The 24,872-nt window shown below is 42.8% G+C and overlaps 1 protein-coding gene and 1 pseudogene across 2 annotated transcripts in view; both read left to right on the forward strand.

Annotated features, from left to right (window-relative positions):
* Nucleotides 1-24,872, forward strand: part of RUNX2 (runt related transcription factor 2) — a 232,732-nt gene that overhangs the window by 125,860 nt on the left and 82,000 nt on the right. The window lies entirely within an intron of this gene.
* Nucleotides 13,138-17,026, forward strand: LOC105288539 (annotated as a pseudogene).

The raw sequence follows: 24,872 nt of genomic DNA on the forward strand, positions 1-24,872 counted from the left end.
AAAAGAGGAGGTGGGGAAGCCCTCATTCACAGTCAGTGAGTGAGAGGGGCCTACAGAACTTCATGAGTTTATTTTTTCATTCCCTCTGGAAACGGGTGGTTAACAATAATGACACAGCCGTGAGCCAGCATAGAAATAGAGGTACTAGTGTCTGATTTAAGCAAACAACCCTACCTAGATTATCAGGTAAACAGTAGGCAATCCAGGCAACTGACCTCTCTGTTCCCATCATTCAAAAAATCATTTTAGAGACCAGTTTTAGGAAATGATGGTTTGGGGGGTGCTTCTAAAAAGGTAGGAGGCTTATATGATAAGACTGTCCCCTAAGTTTTTCTGGGGACAACACAACTGACTGCCACGGTTTTAGAGAGCACATGAGATCCCAGGCAAACTCATGCACCTAAGGGGCCAGGAAAAGGGTGCCTTCAGTGAGAGCTGCCCAGGTGTTGGTGCAGAGGATGTGCAAGTAGTGAGACAGCTGGCCTGCACACTAGGACTAGGTACACCTGACTATTCCAATTTGTTTTCTACCCACCTCTGCTCTTCTTTCATTGGCTCCCTCCTTGGGCCTGAAGAAGGTGCTTAAGAGAGGCCAGGTAGGAACCAAGACATGGATAGCTGCTGCCTTCTATTTAAATTATGATCTCTGAGCAAGGACAAAGGAATTGCTCCTTCTTACAACTATTCCTGTGCACTCTTTGTGACTTCCCACAAGTTTCTCAGCAGTAGCTATTCAGTCAGAAGGGCTTGGAAGTGAAGTTTTAAAATAAGTTATGAGTCAAAATTTAGCAATGAAAAGGATCCACTTCAATGTAATATATCTTAAGAGGTGTGTGCGTGCACGCGCCTAAAGGGACGGAGGAGGGTGAAGGGATGGAGAGAGGTGCCTGAGTAGTCATTCAGGGAAAAATGAAGCCCACTGTGTACACGCACACATGCTTCTTGACACACATTTACTTGGCTCAGGTGTTCGTTATTCTTACAAATTCTGCAGAAACACCACCTTCGTCTTGCAGGTGGTGAAGAAGCAATTACTCTTCTTCAAATAAGTTATCTAGAGAGGACAAGGGACACTGATGCTCCCTGACATGTCAGGAGCATAGTGAAGCTGATATTTAAGAAGGGGTTATTATGAATTTTTGTAAAGCTTTATTCAAAAGCTTTTTGTGACTCAGCTGGCCCTGCTGTTCAGACATGCTCAGCAGTTGGAAGGCAGAAGGATCAAGTTTCTGGGAACTCACTTAACTTTTACTAAAACTTATTTTAATTTTTTTTCTTATTATCTTGTTTCAATAAAGTCTGGACACTTAGTGGGGTTTTCTGGAAAGCCTGCTCTATGTTTCAGCATTGCAAATGTAGCTCAATTCTTGATTGCTATCTTTTCATCCCAGATCATTCTGTCTCATTCCATAGCCAACAGAAAGGGAAGAATTCCACCCCTCCGCCCCACACACACACTTGTCATTATAAAGAAATCGAGACCATATAGAAAAATGCTAAAAACCAACCAACCAACCAAACAAACAAACAAAAAACGTGGGAGGCGGGGAGAGAAAGTTCTTCCACACAAGCCCCTCAAGAAGTAGCCTTGTCTCTGCAACATGAAATGAGAAAGCAAAACGGCAGCCAAGTTTCACGTGACCCTGTACTCCTTAGGCTTTAGGACATTTCTCCCGGAGAACCAAAAGTACTTGAGTTAGTTGGACTGTAGAAAATGGAAAGAAAATATAGTAGGCTTAGGGGAATTGGGAGATACAGGACATAGTGGCAGAGCTTTAGGAGTTTTTTTTATTTTTTTTTTATTTTTTTGAGAGATGGGGGTACCAGCAACTCCCAAAACACAACTGGATGATGGATTGATGTAACCATGCAAATTTATTTTCTTAAAACGGCAAAAAGGAAACAATAAAACCACGTGACACGCATAATGGTGTGGGAATTAATACAATGATCTCAATCTCCTTTGACATCCTTTCCTTTTTAAATTAGGTCATTTTTTTTTTATAACTCCATCCATCTCTGACTGTGCAGCGAATCTGACCAGTTTCACTTTCTGTTTCTCTGCGAGTTTCTCTTTATTCTTCTGCCTCCAAATGAGAGGAGCCTTCTGAGGCATCGCAACCTATTCCAATAGTGCCTTAGCCAGATTCTGTCTTCCTCAGCGGTCGCTTAATATTTATTTTGAAAATCACAGTGACTTTTCTCTTTTTTAGATGTGTGTTTAAAATGTTGTTTTTTGTGTGTGGATTTGGGGGCACAGAAAAATTCTGGGTCCTTATCGAGATCTTCTTATTAGTGGTTTCATAGATGAGAAATGCGGAGGATATAATTCTCCACTATGACTTCTGGAACACATACTGTGAATTTGGGTTGTGTAGGGAAAGACTCAGGGACCAACTTTCATTCCTCGTGGGCTTGAGAAGGAGAGAAAGATGCAAGAAAGAAGCAAGTGTGAAACTCTAGCAAGGAGTTAAGTGGTTAATAGGAACTCAGATTTTTTATTGGCTAATAAAACTTCTCAGCGTTTTCACATTATACGGTTCCTTCAGGCTCCCAGCCCAATACTTAAAAAAAGAAAAAGCCGAAAACAACAACAAAAAGCTGGAGCCTAATACCGATGCAGTCCCAGTCTTGTTTACTTTTTCATTTCCGCAGTTGTAAAATGTAAAAAAATCAAAAATTCCTCTGGTAGTTCAACTTTATCACACTGCAGGAGCGGGTCAGTTTTGGAACAACTGCAGCGATTCCAGTCTCCCAGTGAAAGGAAAAAGTACCCTCTGTCTCTGTTTCAGAAAAAGGAGACCACAATGCAAATGATGGATGCGTCAGGAAATTTTAAAATGAAAGCCTTGCGGGGAGGAGGGAGAGCAGATATTGAACCAAAACACATCTCTGGAATTCTGAATGCAAATGATCTCTGTCCTTTTATTGCCAGTGGTGCTGTTCTCCCAACAGAGCAGGATGTTCTTGTTTTTAATAATAGCCAGACCAGATGCTAAATTCTCCTCGGCAACATGCTGTATAAGTGAGAAGGCAAACAGCTGATTCCTGTTAAGATGAACACCAGGAGAATAAGCCAGAAAGTATGAGAATTCTCTGGAGATTTTTGCTTTGTAAACCCCTGTTTGGCAGAAAGATCACAGAATCCGAACTGAAAACACAGTGTGTCCTCCTGCACCCGTTCCCCATCCGAGCTGCTTGCTGGGGGCCTGTGAGCCTCCTGCCTTCTCCATCCAGCCATTTTCTAAGTTATCCAGAGGGCTGGCTTACAGGTTCCCCAAGGGGGAAAGTCGGAAGCCCCGAACCCTTTGGCTCTCAATGACTGTAGAAAAATACTCATCAATAGAAGGAATTTTTTTACTTACTCCTTGCCATAGAAAATAGTGAAATCTTGAACACGAGCCAGTAATTTCAAAATGGCATCTTTGTTCCATCTTTTTCACTCCCTTCTTCCCCCTGTCAGAGTCCATCAAATCTCTCAGTTGTTATTTTGTTTTAGAATATACCACACATGCAAGTTCCCGCTTTCCTCCTTTCTAGGGAGCTGCCAGAGCCACTGTGGGGCTCTGTGGGGCCAGGCTGACCAAAGCAAATAGCGACCAGTGGTGCAGGCTCATGCCACCTCAGAACCTCAGAATGCCCCGGAAGTCACATCCCAGAGGAAGGGGCACCTGTGGGAGGGATCCATACAGCTCTCTGACATTCTCTCCCTGGGGCTTTGCTCCTTAAGGGCTGCAGGAGAATGAGTGAGAGAGAAGGAAGGGATGTCAGGAGCTCGTGGAGAGGCTCATACCAGTAATCAGTTTCCAAATGTCCCCTTCCGTATCTTTCATCTTCACGTCCTCCTTCTGAGCTCTGACACTTCCTTTCTCAATTGCCATTCCCTCCTCTGCAATGCATGGAGGGCATGCTAGCTATCTTTTTCTCACTATTTTCTTCCTCCATTGATGTCCTTGAAGTTCACTTGACCCTGATCTCACTAGTATGAACATCTTGGGGAAAAAGGAATGGGAACCAAAGATGATTTTCTTCCTTCCCTCCCTTAAGATAGCACCGAAGGCCATTGTTTTAATTTCCTTTTGGAGAAAAGTCACATTTGGTACTGGTATTATGATCAAATAATAATAAAAAATACTTAATAAAATATTTAACTTTTATTGCACACTTGACTCTGGCACTTTGCTTAATATTTCACATGCCTTATCTCAATCTTTCCAACAACCTAAGAAGAAATTAGTACTATTTTTATCCCCATTTGACTGATGAGGAAATTGAGGTTCAGACTTGCTCAGGGTTACAGGCTATTAAGACTTAAGCCTAGATCTGCCTGATTCCAAAGACTATGTTCCTAAGCCGATATGTTAGACACAATCTCCTTTATCATCTGTGTAATAGAGGTTATGAGAAGTAAATGCGGTAATGAGACATGACCATGACTAGTAAGTGTCCAGCACATAACAGATATAAAATAGGTGGTACTAATTATTACTACTCATAATAAGTAAGACGATTATTTTTAAAAGGCATAAATAAAATTTTCAATTTGAGTCACAGTAGAGCTGGAGCTTCAAGTAGAATGGTTTTTCAAAAAATCCTATTTTCACACTTTTAAAAGTGTTGCTCTTCGAAAGTAACATTTTCCTATACATTTTATAAGCTATTTTTTTTCTACTGAACACCAAGGCTAAGTTTGACAATTGGCTAACCACGGGCTCCTTCCCTAAAGGAACTCGGTGACATCACATCACATAAACCATAAATATAAAACACATTGACACATCCAGAACAGAAATGTTGACCCTACACCAACCTCGATCCCCAATCTGCATCTCTTCCAAGGTTTTCTATTTAGGTGTATTAAGTTTCATGTCAATGTTGCTACTGGAAAAGGTGGTATTGAACTTAATTCGGCAGCATTGGCCTCATCTAACAAAAGACCCAAGCCAAGAGATTTCTGTCAGTTCCAACTCTTACCTTTCCAGAAGTGGTCCCAGGGTCTTTCTTGCTGCCCAACAGGCAGACAGCACCAGGATCCCACATATCTGAACTGGCATCACTAAGAGGCTGTGCTGAGCAATGGAGAGAGCTGACCTAGGAGCCCTGAGGCCTGAGGAAACCTGGCATGTGCAACGCTGTGTTGATGGGGCATCAGCGTTCCCTATTCTAAATCGTTTAAATCCCTTCAACTAAATAGGCATCTTTCTCTCCGAGTATCTTAAAGCACTTTGTAAGACATTTCCTTAAACTTACTATTATATATAGAATTAATATCTCATTTTACTGAAATCCCATTTTACTGAGAACAGATGTGACCGCCCTCTTTTTCAACCTCTCTGCCTTCTTTTCTTTCTCCTTTCTGCAAATATTTATTGAACATCTACTATAGGCAGAACAATATGCTGGAAGCCTTGCCATCATGAAAAAGCATAATAGAAAGCATCTCTGTTCAACTCAATCCATCCCAGTAAGAGATGTTTGTCATGCCACTCTTTAAGCAAATTCATAAACGTTTTCGATTGCCAAAAACAGAGATTAAAAAGTTAACAATCAGTTTCTAGAGAGAATTTAGATAGTTTTGATTTCTGCTTATAGCCAATTTCATTTCCCATTTTTCATTTTCTAAAATACTCAAGTATTTTTAAGGTAGTTGGCATCTATATTTAGTCTCACAAGCCTTTCATTTCACTACAATATTTGGGAGACTTGGTATTTAAAAAGTGGGCAATTTTCATATAGTCAAAAGAGGATAAGCCGTTCTTCCATTTTTCTCTTCCCTGTTGTAACAGCCATGCAGCCAGCTCTGCATTAAGAGGTTGAGTGGCGTATTGACAGGAAGAAACAGTACGTGTCAAAAGATCTGGGTTCTAGATCCTTAACACTTACTAACTAAATGCGTGACCTTGAACAGCCACTTATCCTCTCTCATACTTCTTAAGTGTGGACACTAATATATTACCTTCTGGATGGTATGTTAAGGGTCCGTGTGGTAACTCTTACCTACAGATTTGGAGTAGCTTTTAAAATGGAGAAATTACAGGGAGTTCTAAGAGGTGTGGCTAGAGTCTGGCTAGCGTTAAGAGAGAGAATGAGGTCCATTGTTTCTCACAGAATTGGCAAAAATGGCCATTTTGTAGAGGATGAGGAAATACAATCCCAGCGAGGCCTTGCCCTATAGATAGCTGAGGGGAAGTCAGGGTTTGGACATCTATTTCAAAGCAGACCCTATATTCATTCATTTGGAGGACATATTTTCTTCCTTTATAATAGTAGCGTCTTCTGCATTATCTTTTCTTTAAGCACTTACACTTATTTACTTTTCCAGTTTTTATGAACCTATTACCATTTGTTACAAACCCAGGAAAGCTGATCCTGGTAAAACTTCTGATACTCATGAAAATTAATTTCCAACATTCTCATTCCATACCATGCTGCAGCTAACTTCATTGAAAAAGTCCTGTTATACGTTACTTCATACAGAACGTAAAGTTAAAGACCTGGCCTGACTTAGCGAGTGAGCAATTCAGTCTAAGAGCATCAGCGCCATTCCTTCCTCCACAAAGATGGCCTGTCTGTTGACAGCACACTTCAAGTTCATTATCCTTTAGTGGACAAGAGACTCCCTTGCCTTCAATGCTAAGTGTAGAGGTCATGGCCTTGTCGTGGTCAAAGATCTTACTCTTTGCTGTTTCATAAATCGGCTATAGAGATGAGGTCACACTTGTGACTTCATTAACATGATATCCTAGCCACCTAAACAAGTGAAAATATGACAGCTAATCTTGAAAAATGAGAGACTTCTTATCACAAGTTTACCTTTTACCTGCTCACTATCTGAATTATCTATAAGCAACGTCTCTTCAGTTTAAAAGGTACAAGAGGTGGGTGGCTCCATAGTGTAGTAGTTAGCACATCTGCTCCACATGCAGGTCCTGGGGTCGTGCCCCAGGTGGAGCCGCGGACCATACCCTGGGTGCGCGAGGCCCCCTGAGTGTGCTGAGGGTGCCAGGCCCCCGGGGTGCCAGGCCCCGGATGAGCCAAGCCCTGGGTGCACTCTGCGAGCATGTGGGAGGAGACACCTCGCCTTCAGAGATTCAGTTCTTAAGGGGAGACTGCAACATCCGTAGGTCAGGGGTGGACGTGGGGCCGGGGAATTAAAGAGGGGAAAAAAAAGTAAAATAAAAGATGCAAGAGGAAAACTGTGCCAATGGGGTAATGCTGGAACACACAGGTATTAGGTGGAGTAGTGTTAGCAGACAAAGCTTACAATGTAGTTAATCATCCTTATTGGACCAGGTGATTTTCAGACACAAGGGCTAAGCCATTTATGGGGCAGAAGGAGGTGGAGGGCTGAGAGGAGGAAGGATTTATAACTTCACCCTTTATGTTGCTTGAGAGAATAATTGTCATCGCTTTGTTTCGCAGTCCCTCACTCTCATTTGATCCTAAGGGAGGGGCTGCACTTTTAGTCACCCAATAAATACTAATTGAACACTTATTGGAAATGACGGAGATGAAAATGAATTAGGCATATCCCCACGTTCAAGAAGTTCGCTATCTGCTGAGAGAGACAGAGAAATAAACTTACGGGTGACACTACAATGCAGCAGGTGCCATAACAGAGATGTGAACTGAGGGTAGAGGAGCCTCAAGGAGGCGGCAAGTCCTGGCCAAGGTAAGAAGGTGACGCTGAGCTGGCTCTGGAAGGATGAGCAGTTCCTTGTCGTTTGGAGTCTGCAGCTGAGCCAGGGCAGCCCCGCAGCCCCTGCAGGGCAGGACGAGGGAGTTCACAAACCCCCACTGTGCAGTGCTTCAGGAAGAAAAAGAGAGTGAGATAGTGTCCCTAGGCTCTGTCAAATTCTGCCAAATCACACTTCCACTGAGAAGATGAGCAAGAGGGATTTTCACAAGGGTTGGAATGGCGGGGTAGGGTGAGCAGCATCAGCATCTCTGTGGGAGGTGGGTCATATGTCAGAAAACCATACTCAATATCAAAGAAATACCTGTGTTAACAAAATACATAGCACAAGAGAAAAAATGTGAGATCTTAATGTTTAACAAGAGAAGACATCAGTATAAAAAAGTGTTGAGAGATAACAACACAAAATACCCAATTTTCAGTACAAGGTGTAGATATATTTTATCCAATTGCTTGCTTAAGACCTACTACCAAATGGACTGGAGTCCACTGATGAGATAGTGAGGGATAATTTGGCACATAGGGCCCTTCAGCATTCAATAGGATAGGGTGACAAGTATAAATGGTTAGGAGAAGTTTATTCTCTAGACGGATACATATTCAAATAACTCAATGAGAACTATGCCAGTGACTGACCTTCAGTAAAACTTTAAAGCAGAATCTTGTGATCTTCTCTGCCCACACCTCCAGACCTCTCCTTTGGGGCCCACCACGCCCTTAAAAGACCTCACAGGGACTCTGCCTTTCTCTCCAAGTCCACACGAGCCAACCCTGTACTGTGGGCCTCCCTTTTTATAAAATGAACCCGTCTTGACCCTCATCTGTGGGGAATCAGCATATTTTCATCTCAAGGGAGGTTTTCTGGAACCACTAAAACCTCACTTCCAAATCCACATACCCTACTCAAAGGGCAGGCCCTACTTTCCTTGTGATGCTTTCTTGACATCCCTCACATCCCATTATGGGGCTGCTGCCTCCTTGCAGGCTACTCTTTCCTGCCCAGCTGAAAGCCAGTCCTCTTTCTTCTCTCTCTCTTGCCCAAGCACCCTGCCCAGATCCCTTGAGGTAACAGAGGATCCATACCCTTAGCCACTATGTGATAAATTGAAAATGAGGTCAAGTACTGGTTCTACCTGAAGCTCACTTTAGGGGTTTGCATTTATTTCTGTTTCTGCAAGAGACAGTTTATTGATTAATGGAAACTTTATTATGGTTATTAGAACAAATAAAACACATGCACACAGACATAAATCCATTTCTACCCCTCCCAAACCACTGGCTGGTGAAACGAGTTCTATTTCCAGTGCTGACATCTTGCCAGTTTGTCATTCTCCTTCCTAGCCACATCAAGTTCCATCGGGTTTGAGTTTATTGGCTACACAGTGAAGTTTATGTTGTCATAGAAATTAGCCTTGATGGACAGGGATATGGCCAGGGGATCAGGAGAGCTCGGCAGGCTCATGGTGCTGGCATGGCTGAGATGTTAGGGTGCCTGGAGCCCTCTCCAAGAAAAATCAAAGCTGGCTCTTTGCAGCAGCAAACGAGTGCAACGAGACACTCCTGAGGGACGGGAGCTTGGACGTGATTGTGAGCCGTCCAGTTCTCATTCCACCCATCCACCCTCCCGGTGCCCCCCAGTGCCAAAAAACCCTTCCCTGTGCAACGGAGGCAGAGCCCGGAGGCCTGAGGTTAAGCCACTCTCTTCTACAGTTCGTGGTTAGCTTTCGTAGGCTCTTGGCTGTTTGACAAAGTTGGATAATAATTCAATATTTCTTACTGAAATACTTGACCTTATTGTTAGTTTTTGTGACAAGGGGAATTTAAAGGAGCTGCAAAAATGCAAGCAAGTGTGGCTGAGAAAGGCCAGGGTATGCCACTGAGTACTGAACAGTTTCTTTTTCTGACATCTATAAAATTTAGGTGAAAACAGGTCAACATTGATGTTGGCAAATGAGAAAGCCAGTTCTATTGTTAGCAAATGAACTTCAGATATAAACGCAAGTCTGGTTCAATCAAAACCACGTTTGGTTTCAGACATTAGTGATGTGCTTTCTATTAAAAAAAAAAGAAGCATATTTATATAGACACACAAAGGAAAAATATTCTCGGGCCAAAAGTATCATTTTCTAAGTATCGAGTCAATGTGTTGAATTAAAGGATGGGACCTCTATCATTTTCTTTTTAAATTTGTAGGGTACATGCTCCCAGCATCCTCTCTTCTTTTTATTTGGAATTGGCAAAATCTGACAAAAACTAAAATCAAATAGTAAGAAAAATCCTGCATTGCCTGATGTAAGGACTTACTGGAGACCACTAGCCGGTGGCTGAGAAAGAAATGAAGTTATAAGATTCAAATATAAAGTTCCCAGATTTGGCCTGAGTCTTCTAATCTTTTTTATGGTCTCCTCTCTGGAGTCTTATGAGACATGTTTGAGCTCACAGAGGAGGAACATAAGAGCAGTTTCGGTCACTTGCCAAATCCAGATTGTGGAGGGTCAGTTAATTTTAGCCTACTGGGCAGCTTGCTGATCTCCTTTTCTCTCTTCTCTGGGGTCAGCTGAAGTCCTTGTCCTGCTAGGAACCGGAACAGCCATAGAACGTTGAAACTGCTTCTCCTTCCCCCACCTCCCATCAGCAGAGAGGAGTCGGAGGTCCAGTGTTAAACGCGTGCTGGTTGACAGGACTCCAGAAGGGTTGCTCTTTCTTAGGAGAGCCCCCCTTTTTTAAATTGAGGTGAAATTCACATAAAATGAAATTAACCGTTTTAAAGTGAACGATTTGGTGGGATTTGGTACACTCAGTGTCGTACAACCACTACACGTTCACCGCCCGGAACGGAAATCTCGTACCGTAGCTCCCTAGTTCCACCTCTCGATTCGTTTTGGAATACAGATTGGTCAGCTTGGTTCCCACAGAGTGTCCTTTTCGGGCTTCGCAATTTTAAATAAGGCACAACCGCATTTCCTGATAGGACCGAGAGGAGAGAGACTTTCTTGTGGGGAGCAGCAGAGGCCCTGGGCCGGGATTGGGGGTGGGGTGAAGGAGAGACAGCGTCTGGAATCTCACGGTAACCCAGAACCAAAGCCTTTCTGAACTGGAGGGGACCATCTGTTGGGCTAGCTGCTCTTTCTGAGGCTGAGTTTTGGTCTCCTGCTGAGGTGATGATCCCTTTAAAATTCTCAGCATTCTCACTCACCCAGTCCCGCCTACTGTCTAGGAGGAATTCTATTCCTTTAATTTGTGTTGGTAGGCATCCAAGTCTGGCACCAGGCAGTCCCCACTCGGGGAGCCGGGGAGCCGGGAGGTGGTGTAGGCTCACCCAGGTCTGGGAAGGGAGCTTTCCCCGGGATGCTAACTGCAGGCTGTCTCCTTCAATATACTTCATCCCGCCAGATAATCATTTTCAAATGGCAAACAATAATAAAAGCTTTCCTCTATTTTGCTTCCAAGTGTCAACATATCTACATAGGCTATAGATGTGTGTGTGTGTGTGTGTGTGTGTGTGTGTGTGTGTGTGTGTGTGTGTGTTTGAACTGTCTACAAAAAAAAAAGTTTGGGGACCACTTGTGTATATTGGGGAAGGCTGGGAATCGCCTCGGCTTACTTTCCAAACACACTATGGGAGGCAGACCTGGAGCGGTCAGAGATGGAAGAATAAGATTGTCAGGTGACTCTGGTTCTTAATCTGAATCTGCAGGGAGTTGACAGAGTCGCTCCCGAATGGGGTCCCTTGTGAATCTAGGGGTAGCCTAATGCTGGGAATGACACAGGAGTGGGGAACCGAGAGGCCGGATTTGGCTGCTGAAGATGCATGACTAGATTTCAGAAGAAAAATCCCAAGTCTCTGACCCCAGAGGGAAGTGAGGCCGACCCTCCCCTCAGGGTGCACACGTGTTCTGGGGGGCCACACAGAGCATCGGGTCTCACTGTGACCCCTCTTCCCGGAGTGTCTATTTTCCTTGAAGAGGTTGGGGTAGGGTGAAGCTAAGTAATTTAACTGGTAAGTAATTTCAATCATTTTTTATATCAGAATATAGAAAAATAAATTATAGAATGCAATACAAACTTTATGAGAGTTGTCAAGATAAAATAAGACCTTGGGAAAGTCTTCTGAGTTACTCTGGGGTAAGCTCAGACCGATGACCCATAGTTAAGGGTTTGCTCTCTGCAGTCAGGGGCTGTCATAGAAGAAAGAATCACAAGTCTTGTCAGCATTCAGGGCATTTCCCCAGAGGCCTGTGACATAGTTGGATCTTGTAGAGTTTCCTCCCCTCACACCTGTCCTTTTACTCATCCAACTCCTTTCCCTCCTATGTACCTTCGGGCCCCTCTCCTCTATAGATTTGCCACTCAGACCCCATTGCACATGCCGACCCTATTGTGAGTTTGGTACTCCAACCCTCTTATGCTCTTTCAGTTATCTATTTCTGCTTAATGAACGATACCACGACTTAGTGATTTAGAACCACAGGCATTTTATAGCTCATGATTCTGTGGGTCAGAAATTCAAGCAGGGCTCAGAGGAGCAGCTCTGTGGGGGGCTGGCTGGGGCTTCCTCACAGCGTGGTGGTCCCGGGGTGGTCAGAATTCTTCCACAGCACAGGCTTCTAAGAGGCACAAGAGAGGAAGCTGCACACCTTTTAAAGTCCACCTTGGAAGAGGAGATGGGCAGCGTCACTTCCACCGTGTTCCGTTGGTCAAAGCCAATCACAGGGCCAGGCTAGAGTTAAAGGGAGGGAAAATAGATCCCTGATTCCTCATAAGAGAGGCAAAGGGTTTACAGCTATTTTAAAACTACCACACAGAGTGGTTTGGCTTTGAAGCCTATCATCTGAACCACTCTTCAGTCCTTCCTCTTAGATACTATAATTCTCAATGATCCCTCTCCGTGACAATGGCAGCGGGGCTTAGTCAGCATTTGGGGATTATTTCAGGATTCAGGCATCAGTAACAAGTGTGTGAGAACGGACTTTGGACATGATATATCCCTCTATAGGCATATCCCTCTTCATCAAAACACAAGGACCAGCGGCATCCTGGTGACGGAGAAGGTATGTGGTGGGCAGGGAAAAAAGAATCCCTACTATTTTGTGAAAGGGGTCAGTACATGCTTCCCTGAGTCCCAGATGCGCTGAGTATATGTCAAATAACCTAGCATTGAAGGTTAAGGGGATCCTCTTGTCAAGAGGAAAACAGAAGCTCACACCACTTAACAGTTTTTAGATGCGCAGGAAAGAGCAAGGCGGCAGGATTCCTCTAGACTTGCCCAGGGCACCTGGGCAGTCGGGTTGGAAGGGCTGCGCTGGTTGTCACTCACAGAGACTCAGCAAGGTCCAAGAGTCACCCTGCCAGGAAAGCAGAGAAAGAGGCTATTGTTTCTTGCCACTTTAAGTAGCTGATGACAGTATAAAGGAATGTATTTAGGACCCTCCCTCCTAACTATGGAGAATTACAGGCTGAAGAACCAGAAGCCTCTGGGCACAAGGTGTGGGAAACACTGTGGGGGCAGAAAGGTGAGTGAGCATTCCCTGGGGGCGGCCCGTGGTGATTCTGGAATTCCGCCCCTCCACCGCCCAGCTACTGAAACCTGCATCTCACTGGGCCTACATATCCTCATAAGCAAAATGGGGATGCTGGTTCTTAGGATTTTTTTTTTTTGAAGATTAAATAAAATAATCTAAATAGAGAGCCTAGTATGGCGCTTGCCACAGGGTAGTAAGCACTTTATTAATATTAACTTCTTTCTCTTCAAAATGTTAGAAAAAAGACCTTAGAAATCATTGAATCCAATTTGTAAATGACTAAACTGAGGCCTGGAGATGTTAAAATGATTTGCCCAAATTTAAGTGATGTGTTGGTGAATCCTTGTTTCCTCCTCTCTGCCCAGAGCTCTTCCTTCTGTTCCATAGATGTCAAAGTCCCTCTAAGGACATGAAGAATTTTTCATTATAGTCACACCGCAGCTCAAAATGTCCTTGAAGAATGTGAGGTTACCAGAAGAGAAAATGCTAGCAAAACATTAAAACAAAATATGACCCCCCCTCAAAAACAAAAACAGAAACAAAAATCCCCAGCTTAAACACCAGCAAATTTCAAAGTGAAAATCTTTGAAAAAGCCACCCACTGAAATCACATCAATATTATGTCCTTGTTCCTCTATCGATTTCTTCCTTATTTAAAAAAAATGATTTTAAAGATCAGAGTTCAGAATGATAATAAAGTAAAAAAATAAAATGTCTCCTGCCTGCCTGACTCCCCTCCTCTGCAAATTTTACTCCAGACCACATTTATGCCTGTCCAACTTTGCCTCCCTTTTATCAACAAGGAGCAGTGGACCTGCATAGGCCTACCGACAGTCAGAGCATTTCAGTTCATGGATTTCAGTTTTCCAGAAGAGCTGGGAATCAGGAAGTCTGGGGCCCTGTTATCTATTACTGAATAACTAATTACCCCATATTGTAGTGGTGTATGAGAACAACATTTTATCGTGCTCATAGGTTCTGTTGATCAGTAATTCCAACAGGCACAGCAGGAATGGTTCTCGTGGCTTCTGCTGGGAAGACACAAAAGGCTGGGGATATCTGCACTCACATGTCGGGTACCTGGATGGGGCTGTGTGAAGGATGGCCTCAGGTGAGACTGCATCCTGCAGGGCCTCAGGGTAGATGTCTTCCGTGGTTGCTTGAGCTCTGAGAACAAGTGTCCCGGCCAACCTGGTGGGAGCTGCATGGGCTTTAATGACAGCCTCAGAAGTCACATGGTGTCACGTTCACCATAGTCTATTGGTCAAAACAGTCATAAGCCCACCCAGATTCAAAGACAAGGGCCCCTAGCTTTCAAAGGAGGAGTGTCAAAGAATTGGCAACCAACCGGTTGTGTTGTTAAACCATCGCACACAGTGGTCACGCTTTCTGAACACTGAGAACCCACCGTCTGACAAAGGAGTTTGGTGCTGCTTCCAGGGGACAGAGACAATATAAGAACTGAGATTCGGGCAACTGATCTCTGGGGCATTTTGAAGGTTTATGGGGACAGATAAATTAAACATGGGGCTATTGGATAATCCTGGGAGAAACTATGGTTTTTAAGTAGTTTGCTTAAAATTTTTATTTGCCACATTTGAGAAGTGGGACCACCACCACCTGCTTATAGCAAGAGTGGAACTGCCCCAGCGGACACCCAAGCCTTCATCCAGGAACCTGTGTGGGCCCCACCTTCCAGCCTCGCTTTGATTTGTGCACATATTCGAAAGGAATATTGTTTGTGTTGAATCCAGAGAGGAGTCTTTGAAGCCCCGAGGCACCTTCAGAGCGAAGTGCCAGGTGACGTCAGGGTATTCAGGAGGCCTGAATGGAGGGAAGGAAGTGGATGTGCACCAGCCTGGGCTGCTCTGAGGCTGAATGCAACTAGAGCGATGCCCCACTCATGGCTAGGCAGTCCAGCAGCGATGTGGTTTGGAGCAGGATGCGAGAATCAGTGTGCTCCCCCCACAATGCTCCAGGAGTGAAGGGAGAATGAGTTCAGGGCTTGCTTTGTGCAGGGCACTGCGTTAGGAACTTATGTGATTTAACTTGTTTCATTTAAGCCTCATAATAATCCTATGAAGTAGGCATTGTGATTCCTATTTTATAGTTAAAAGACTGTGGCTCAGAGAGGTTAAATGCCTTTTCGAAGATCTCACAGCAAAAAAGGGACACTGAAATTCCGGAGGGACAGATTCTATTTGCTGTTTCAAAATTAGAATGGCCTCAGGCAAGAATGACATCCTCTCCTTTCCTTTCCTTCCAGTCTTTACTCCATTCCACACTTTTTCCTTCACTCTAAACAATGATTTCCATCACTGGGGTTCCTTGATGCTTGCAAAACCTAATCTCTTCATGGTTAGGGCCAAAAAAGAGTTTTCTGCAAAACATATTTGAAGAAGCGATGCCTAGAGCTGTGCTATCCAATACAGTAGCCTCCCGCCATGTGTGACTGTTTAAATGTAAATAAAACGAAATAAAATGAATAAAATTAGCTTTTTCCTTTGGGAGCCACCCGATTGAGAGGAGTGTGGCCTCCTCCTTTCCCCACTGTGACATATGCTCATCCACTGATGAGTGTACTCTGAAAAGGGGGAATCGTCTGGAAAAAATGTCACTTGGCCTGCTGTGTTCAAGACTCCCGTTCTACTAGATGTTGTGAACTTCGTTCACACCAACTTGTGCAAAAACAATAGATAGCCCTATGCTGTCAGTGAATTAGCAGGTCATCAAAACCAGCGCTGAGTCGCAGGGTCCTGGCATTGCTGTGGCTCAACTTCCCAGAGTTCAAGGCTGTGAGACTCATCTTCTGGCCAAGGTGCTTTTAGCAATATGTGTCACATGTTTGCACCAAGCAAAACCAGGTGCTGTTGGCACCACAGGGTGAACACAACACAGAAGTGGTATGCCATCTGCTCTGCCTTGGCTGCCTCAGCTTTACTAGTGCTGAGTGTGTCTAAAGGTCATCGTATTAAGGAATTTTCTGAACTTCCTGTGGTGGTTGAAGATAAAGCTGAAGGCTACAAGAAAACCAAGGAGGCCGTTTGGCTTCTTAAGAAACTTAAGGCCTGGAATGATATCAAAAAGGTCCGTGCCTTTCAGTGAATGAGAGCTGGCAAGTGTGAAATGAGAAACTGTGGTCGTATTCAGTGCAGGGGACCTTGCATCACCTAAGATGAGAACAATGGCATCATCAAAGCCTTCAGAAACATCCCTGGAATTACTCTGCATAATGTAAGCAAACTGAACATTTGAAACTTGCTCCTGCCGGGCATGTGGGCCGTTTCTGCATTTGGACAGAAAGTGCTTTCCACAAGTTGGATAATCTATATGGCACCTGGTATAAAGCTGCCTCTCTCAAGAGTAACTACAACCTTCCCATGCACAAGATGCTCAGTACAGACCTTAGCAGAATCTTGAAAAGTCTAGAGATCCAGAGAGACCTCCGAGCACCAAGCAAAAAGATTCATCACAGGGTCCTGAAGAAAGATCCACTGAAAAACCTGAGGATCTTGTTGAAGCTAAACCCATATGCAAAGGCCATGAGCTGGAGCACCATTCTTCTCCAGGACAAGAACCACAAGCTCTGGGTGGATAAAGCAGCAGCAGCGCTAGAGGCCAAATCGGATGAGAAGGGGGTTCCAGGCAAGAAGGCTGTGGTAGGGAAGAAAGGAAAGAAGGTTGTTGGTGTCAAGAAGCAAAAGAAGCCTTTGCTGGGATAAAGGCTGCAGCTAGCAAGAAACCAGCAGCTGAGAAGAAGCTTGCGGAAAAGAAACCCACAACAGAAGCAAAGAAGCCGGCCACATAAACTGAAATTTGTTTATTTCGTAAAGGTCAGATCACTTTGGACAGCTAATTTTGAAGAAAAACCTGATCAAAAAGGCAAAATAAATAAAAATTAAAAATAATAAAATTAAATAAATTTAAAACGCAGTTCCCCAGTCACATTAGCTACATTTCAAATACTCAATAGCCACACGTGATCAATAGCTACTGTATTAGATGGCACAGGTATAGAATATTTGCATTGTTGTGGAAAGTTCCATCAGACATTGCTGCTTTAGAGAATAAGTATAGGAAGAATCACATTTTTATAACTAGTACTAATGCTAATTTTATTAATACTTTTAATGGTACTTGAGGTTTTTATTTTTCTCCAAGCCTTTCTCAGAGGTAAAATAATAGACTCTATTTTTACAGTACTTTATAGTTTACAAACTGCATTCACGTACTTAATCTTATTTAATGCAATAGTCTTGCGAAGTATGGTAGGTAATGATGTTACAGGTAAAGAAATAAAGGTTCAGGTAGGTTAAGCAACTTGGCCAAGGTTCTATAAACAGTAAATGACAGAGCCAGGATTTCAACACAGGTTCTCTCATTGTGCACGTTCCACAGGGGGGGATTTGTGTATATGATGCCCGAAATTACCCTTAGGCAAAATTATTAAATCAAAAGTAATTTACCAGTGTTCTTATGGGGGGAATTGTGCTTGTCAGTTTTTCTTGTTTAAATCATCAAAATTTTCATTTGGTCTTGCCACTAACAAATATCTTTGTTTCCTTTCCAAAATTGCCAGCAGCTTTTATAATTATTTTATCATAAGAACAAGTTTACATAGGTGTATATTTATTAATTGGAAAATTACTTTTTCAAATTAGTTTATAATAAGAATGATTATGTTTATTGTCACTTAGACAAATGATAAAAAAAAGAATCAATTAAAAAAAAAGTAACTTTCCAGAACTATGTGTGATATAAGATACGTATACATGAAAGGGTAGCTAGCATATACCCAGTCAGGCATGATATATAAAGAGCAAGGCATTTATTCACTCATTTATTTATAGAATATAAAATATGTATCATCCACTGTGATAGACACTGGAGATAATAACACAGGCAGATAAACAGTAAATCTATAATAACACAAATAACATAATGTCAAGTTGTGATAAGTGCTTTGCATAATAAACAAAAAAAACAAAGAAAAGATAGATAGTAATGGAGTACGTGGGATACTGTTTTAGACAGGGTTGCTAGGAAAGATATTTCTAAAGAAGTCACCCTTGAATAGAAACCCGAAGAAAGTGAACAAGCAAGCTCTAACCCCCAGGGGAAACCGTTTCAGCAACGGTAGTCGTAAGTGCAAAGGTCTTGAGGCAGGCACATGCTCTGTTTTTCGTCTTGCACTAACACAAACCAATCTTATATTTATCTGCTGATATATTTACTGTCTGTTTCCCAGTTATAATGCCCGTGCTTGGCTCTAGAAATGATGGGGAGGCTCTCATGCTTGGAATGCAGTGAGAGGACTGGGGAGAGATAGAAGATGGAGCCATGACCAGTTCATGGACCACCAGTGGTAGGCTGTGAAGGCCACTGGATTCTACGCTGAGGCGTAGAATCCTTTAAAATGGTTGAGAAAAAAATAGAGGGAGCAGCTGAGAAGAAGCTTGCGGAAAAGAAACAACAGAAGCAAAGCGGTAGGCTGTGAAGGCCACTGGATTCTACGCTGAGGCGACTGGGGAAGCTGTAGGTGGTGACAGATAGAGGACATGCGCTACCTTGGACTTTATTTATTATTTTATTTTTAATCCAACTTTCTATTTTGAACATTTTCAGATCTTCAGAAAAGTTGAAAGAATTTTAGAATAAATATTCTTCACCCGGATTATTTGCCAATTAACATCTCACCACATCTACTCCCTCTATTTTTTTCTCAACCATTTTAAAGGAACTTGCAGATATCATGACACTTTACACCTAAATATTTAATTATCTATCTCTAAAATACAATGATCATACCCAGGAAACTTTGATAAAATAATATTAATTATAATTATTTAAATATTAAAGCAAAGTACACTATTATATAAAATATGTAGTAAGTATACTAAACAGTAACATATTACATTTCTGAAATATTCCTAATAATATTCTTTACAGTTACTTAAAAAATTCTAGGATTCAATCGAAGATCACATATTGCGTTAGTTGCCATGACTCTTAGTCTCTTCTAATTTAGAATAGTTCTCTGCAGACTGCTCAGTGGGAGCAAAAGCTTGAATATCTGAGAAGTAAGAGGACCTTTCTGAGAGGAGCTGCATGTAGGGGAGGAAAAGGAGATGGATTTGAGAAGGGCAACTAGAGCCAGATAAAGGAGACATTAGGCACAAAGCTAGTGATTTGGGGACACAGGAAGTCTTTGAAAATTTTCGACAGCGACTCAATAAAAGCATTGTATCAGAATGGTTCATCTGGCTGCTGAGTGCAGATGGATTCAGGCTAGGAATGCCTTTATGGTAGAAATGCATACAATGGTGACCTTTGCCAATGGGGACCCTCTTTATCCTCTTCCGGCCCCATCCACTCCTTCTTATTCCATTTTCCAGAGTCAAGGTGCTCTTTCCCGTTTTCTCGCTCTGCCTCTGGCTTTACCTCTAACTTCTGTGTCTCTTTCTCTTTTTTCTTTCTGACTTCTCTCTGCAACTCAGCAAAATATCCAGTTGCCTTCATAGCTTACTACTGGTGGTCCATGAACTGGTCCTGGCTCCCTTTGCTACCTCTCCCCAACTGTCTCCCTGTGTTCCAGCCACGAGGGCCTCCCCATTGTTGGGGCTATGTTGCTGAAGTTGGAGGGCTTGTTAAGTTTCAGGTTTGGTAATTCCACCACAAGCTGTATCTGTTCATTGAAATGAGAGTGCTAGTCACCATTATAAAGGGTCACTGTCTTCATTCTTGAAGGGAGAGCCCTGATTATAAGCTTCGGCAATATGATGAAAAAGAATTAGCTAAATACAGAGAGGTAAAGGGAAAACTGGGCTTATGGTGAAGGTTCTCGTGCTTGATGAGGGCCACCTGCAGAAATTATTTCCCTGAAGAAACTTGGTGGAATATTGGATAGTGCAAGGCTTTGAATTAGGTGGATGCGATTTGAATCTTACATTGATCTTGGCCAATCGCTACCCTCTTTGAACTCAGTTCTCATATCTCCCATATAACGTCACGGTGAAGATTACCTGGGATAATGTACATAATGTATACAGTGTGTGAAAATATATACACAGTGCCTAGCATGGTGTCTGGCCCAGGATAGGTACTTAATTCTTGATACTTCCAGCGTAAAGAGCAATGGCCAGAGATGTACAAGGAAGCCACATTTAAGCAATCCTTATCAGAAGAACCCAAGAGGAACCAGACTGGAAAAGGTGGTTGAAGGAAGACCCGTCATGACAGATGCTGGAAGGACAGAGGACTAGAAGAAACAGTGAGCAAGTCCAGTAGCTGAGAGACTGTAACAGCTATGAAACTAAGGCGTTATTAGTCACCACTGCTCCAGCTGGTGACTTTGGCTTTCTTCTTCATCAAATGGTGGTGGTAGTTACACCAGGTGGTTGATTTCTGAGGGGAGGTTAAGGAGGAAAATCTCCATAAGTTGCTTAGTTTTTCAAGGAAAATATAAACTAAGAACTCTGCATATAGCATGGGTAATTGTTTATAAACCCATTAGAGGGAATTTTCTACAATCTTAGAGCCTATACATGCTAATCATGGTCTAGGCCCTCTCTTCGATATTCTGTGACTGAAATTGAATTGATATAGGAGCAGCATGTTGGCTTAGAATGAAATATGACATTTCATAAGCCAAGCAAAACAGAAAGAGCAGACAAAGAACTAGAGAAAGCCAAAAAGGGTAAGCAGGAAAACATCCCTTGAACCATAAGCCAGGGAGGGTTAGGTCTGAAATGACAAAAAGATCTAAACTCCAAAGAGTTCGGGTGTTACATTAGGAGCCAATTACTAACACAAGCAATGAGGCTGTGAACCTGGTAAGGGACATCCATGAATAATGAAAGCAGGTGTCCTGGAAACCAAAACACCTTTCCTTCCAGTGTATTCCTGGGTAATCTAGTGTGTACGGGATTAGTACAAACTTGAAGCTGAGCTATCAGGACATATCTCATAGTGAACCTCTTAGGGTGTACTAGCTGGACACTGAGCACACCTCCCCATTGAGCGACAACATCCCGCCAGTTCATTCCAGCTCAAATGCTCCTTGTACAACATGCTGCTCAAAGAGCTTTGTTCCTTCATAATGAAGGACTTGGACATGAGGATGGGAGGGAGCATGGCAAAACCCAATGTGTAGAACAATGTCCTCTTCCTAACACAGATAGACTGGTGAGTCCCTGAGCACTAGCTGCAGACAAGAAATAAGGGAGAGCCAACAAGTTAACAGAAAGAGGAGATGTTAGGAAGAGTGAGTTGGAAAACCTGCTTATTCGATCTGGGAGGCTGAGTGAAGAGAGCCACATTCTCTGTCAGCGTCCTGGGCTCTTAGCGTCGCTCTGCCCTGGCTCACCTTGCTCTCAGGGGCAAGTGCCCACACGGTCTTGGGGCTTCAGCTTCCGTGTTAGTAAAATAGTAATGGTGGCAGCCCAGTGGTTTCCAAGTTCCTGTCTAGTCCTCTAGTCCTCTTATTTTACCAGGGGTGGGGCCAAGGCTGGCTTCTGGGGAGGGCAGGGATGGGCTGAAATCCAGAGTAGCCACTTGCTAATGCGGATACAGTAGCATCCACGCCCCACAGTCCAACGTTCTCCATTCTCTTGCTAGATCCAGTGGAGAATGGCTCTAGTCTGGGACAGTCAATACTATCATCCACATTCTGTCCATCACACCTTATGCCAACGACATGTAACACAGGCAGATAAACAGTAAATCTATAATAACACAAATAACATAATGTCAAGTTGTGATAAGTGCTTTGCATAATAAACAAAAAAAACAAAGAAAAGATAGATAGTAATGGAGTAGGTGGGATACTGTTTTAGACAGGGTTGCTAGGAAAGATATTTCTAAAGAAGTCACCCTTGAATAGAAACCCGAAGAAAGTGAACAAGCAAGCTCTAACCCCAGGGGAAACCGTTTCAGCAACGGTAGTCGTAAGTGCAAAGGTCTTGAGGCAGGCACATGCTCTGTTTTTCGTCTTGCACTAACACAAACCAATCTTATATTTATCTGCTGATATATTTACTGTCTGTTTCCCAGTTATAATGCCCGTGCTTGGCTCTAGAAACGATGGGGAGGCTCTCATGCTTGGAATGCAGTGAGAGGACTGGGGAGAGATAGAAGATGGAGCCATGACCAGTTCATGGACCACCAGTGGTAGGCTGTGAAGGCCACTGGATTCTACGCTGAGGCGTAGAATCCTTTAAAATGGTTGAGAAAAAAATAGAGGGAGCAGCTGAGAAGAAGCTTGCGGAAAAGAAACAACAGAAGCAAAGCAGAATCTTGAAAAGTCTAGAGATCCAGACTTTCCAGTCGGGGAAGCTGTAGGTGGTGACAGATAGAGGACATGTGCTACCTTGGACTTTATTTATTATTTTATTTTTAATCCAACTTTCTATTTTGAACATTTTCAGATCTTCAGAAAAGTTGAAAGAATTTTAGAATAAATATTCTTCACCCGGATTATTTGCCAATTAACATCTCACCACATCTACTCCCTCTATTTTTTTCTCAACCATTTTAAAGGAACTTGCAGATATCATGACACTTTACACCTAAATATTTAATTATCTATCTCTAAAATACAATGATCATACCCAGGAAACTTTGATAAAATAATATTAATTATAATTATTTAAATATTAAAGCAAAGTACACTATTATATAAAATATGTAGTAAGTATACTAAACAGTAACATATTACATTTCTGAAATATTCCTAATAATATTCTTTACAGTTACTTAAAAAATTCTAGGATTCAATCGAAGATCACGTATTGCGTTAGTTGCCATGACTCTTAGTCTCTTCTAATTTAGAATAGTTCTCTGCAGACTGCTCAGTGGGAGCAAAAGCTTGAATATCTGAGAAGTAAGAGGACCTTTCTGAGAGGAGCTGCATGTAGGGGAGGAAAAGGAGATGGATTTGAGAAGGGCAACTAGAGCCAGATAAAGGAGACATTAGGCACAAAGCTAGTGATTTGGGGACACAGGAAGTCTTTGAAAATTTTCGACAGCGACTCAATAAAAGCATTGTATCAGAATGGTTCATCTGGCTGCTGAGTGCAGATGGATTCAGGCTAGGAATGCCTTTATGGTAGAAATGCATACAATGGTGACCTTTGCCAATGGGGACCCTCTTTATCCTCTTCCGGCCCCATCCACTCCTTCTTATTCCATTTTCCAGAGTCAAGGTGCTCTTTCCCGTTTTCTCGCTCTGCCTCTGGCTTTACCTCTAACTTCTGTGTCTCTTTCTCTTTTTTCTTTCTGACTTCTCTCTGCAACTCAGCAAAATATCCAGTTGCCTTCATAGCTTACTACTGGTGGTCCATGAACTGGTCCTGGCTCCCTTTGCTACCTCTCCCCAACTGTCTCCCTGTGTTCCAGCCACGAGGGCCTCCCCATTGTTGGGGCTATGTTGCTGAAGTTGGAGGGCTTGTTAAGTTTCAGGTTTGGTAATTCCACCACAAGCTGTATCTGTTCATTGAAATGAGAGTGCTAGTCACCATTATAAAGGGTCACTGTCTTCATTCTTGAAGGGAGAGCCCTGATTATAAGCTTCGGCAATATGATGAAAAAGAATTAGCTAAATACAGAGAGGTAAAGGGAAAACTGGGCTTATGGTGAAGGTTCTCGTGCTTGATGAGGGCCACCTGCAGAAATTATTTCCCTGAAGAAACTTGGTGGAATATTGGATAGTGCAAGGCTTTGAATTAGGTGGATGCGATTTGAATCTTACATTGATCTTGGCCAATCGCTACCCTCTTTGAACTCAGTTCTCATATCTCCCATATAACGTCACGGTGAAGATTACCTGGGATAATGTACATAATGTATACAGTGTGTGAAAATATATACACAGTGCCTAGCATGGTGTCTGGCCCAGGATAGGTACTTAATTCTTGATACTTCCAGCGTAAAGAGCAATGGCCAGAGATGTACAAGGAAGCCACATTTAAGCAATCCTTATCAGAAGAACCCAAGAGGAACCAGACTGGAAAAGGTGGTTGAAGGAAGACCCGTCATGACAGATGCTGGAAGGACAGAGGACTAGAAGAAACAGTGAGCAAGTCCAGTAGCTGAGAGACTGTAACAGCTATGAAACTAAGGCGTTATTAGTCACCACTGCTCCAGCTGGTGACTTTGGCTTTCTTCTTCATCAAATGGTGGTGGTAGTTACACCAGGTGGTTGATTTCTGAGGGGAGGTTAAGGAGGAAAATCTCCATAAGTTGCTTAGTTTTTCAAGGAAAATATAAACTAAGAACTCTGCATATAGCATGGGTAATTGTTTATAAACCCATTAGAGGGAATTTTCTACAATCTTAGAGCCTATACATGCTAATCATGGTCTAGGCCCTCTCTTCGATATTCTGTGACTGAAATTGAATTGATATAGGAGCAGCACGTTGGCTTAGAATGAAATATGACATTTCATAAGCCAAGCAAAACAGAAAGAGCAGACAAAGAACTAGAGAAAGCCAAAAAGGGTAAGCAGGAAAACATCCCTTGAACCATAAGCCAGGGAGGGTTAGGTCTGAAATGACAAAAAGATCTAAACTCCAAAGAGTTCGGGTGTTACATTAGGAGCCAATTACTAACACAAGCAATGAGGCTGTGAACCTGGTAAGGGACATCCATGAATAAT

The sequence above is a fragment of the Pteropus vampyrus genome, unplaced genomic scaffold, assembly GCF_000151845.1.
Source record: "Pteropus vampyrus isolate Shadow unplaced genomic scaffold, Pvam_2.0 Scaffold18, whole genome shotgun sequence".
Taxonomy (NCBI): domain Eukaryota; kingdom Metazoa; phylum Chordata; class Mammalia; order Chiroptera; family Pteropodidae; genus Pteropus; species Pteropus vampyrus.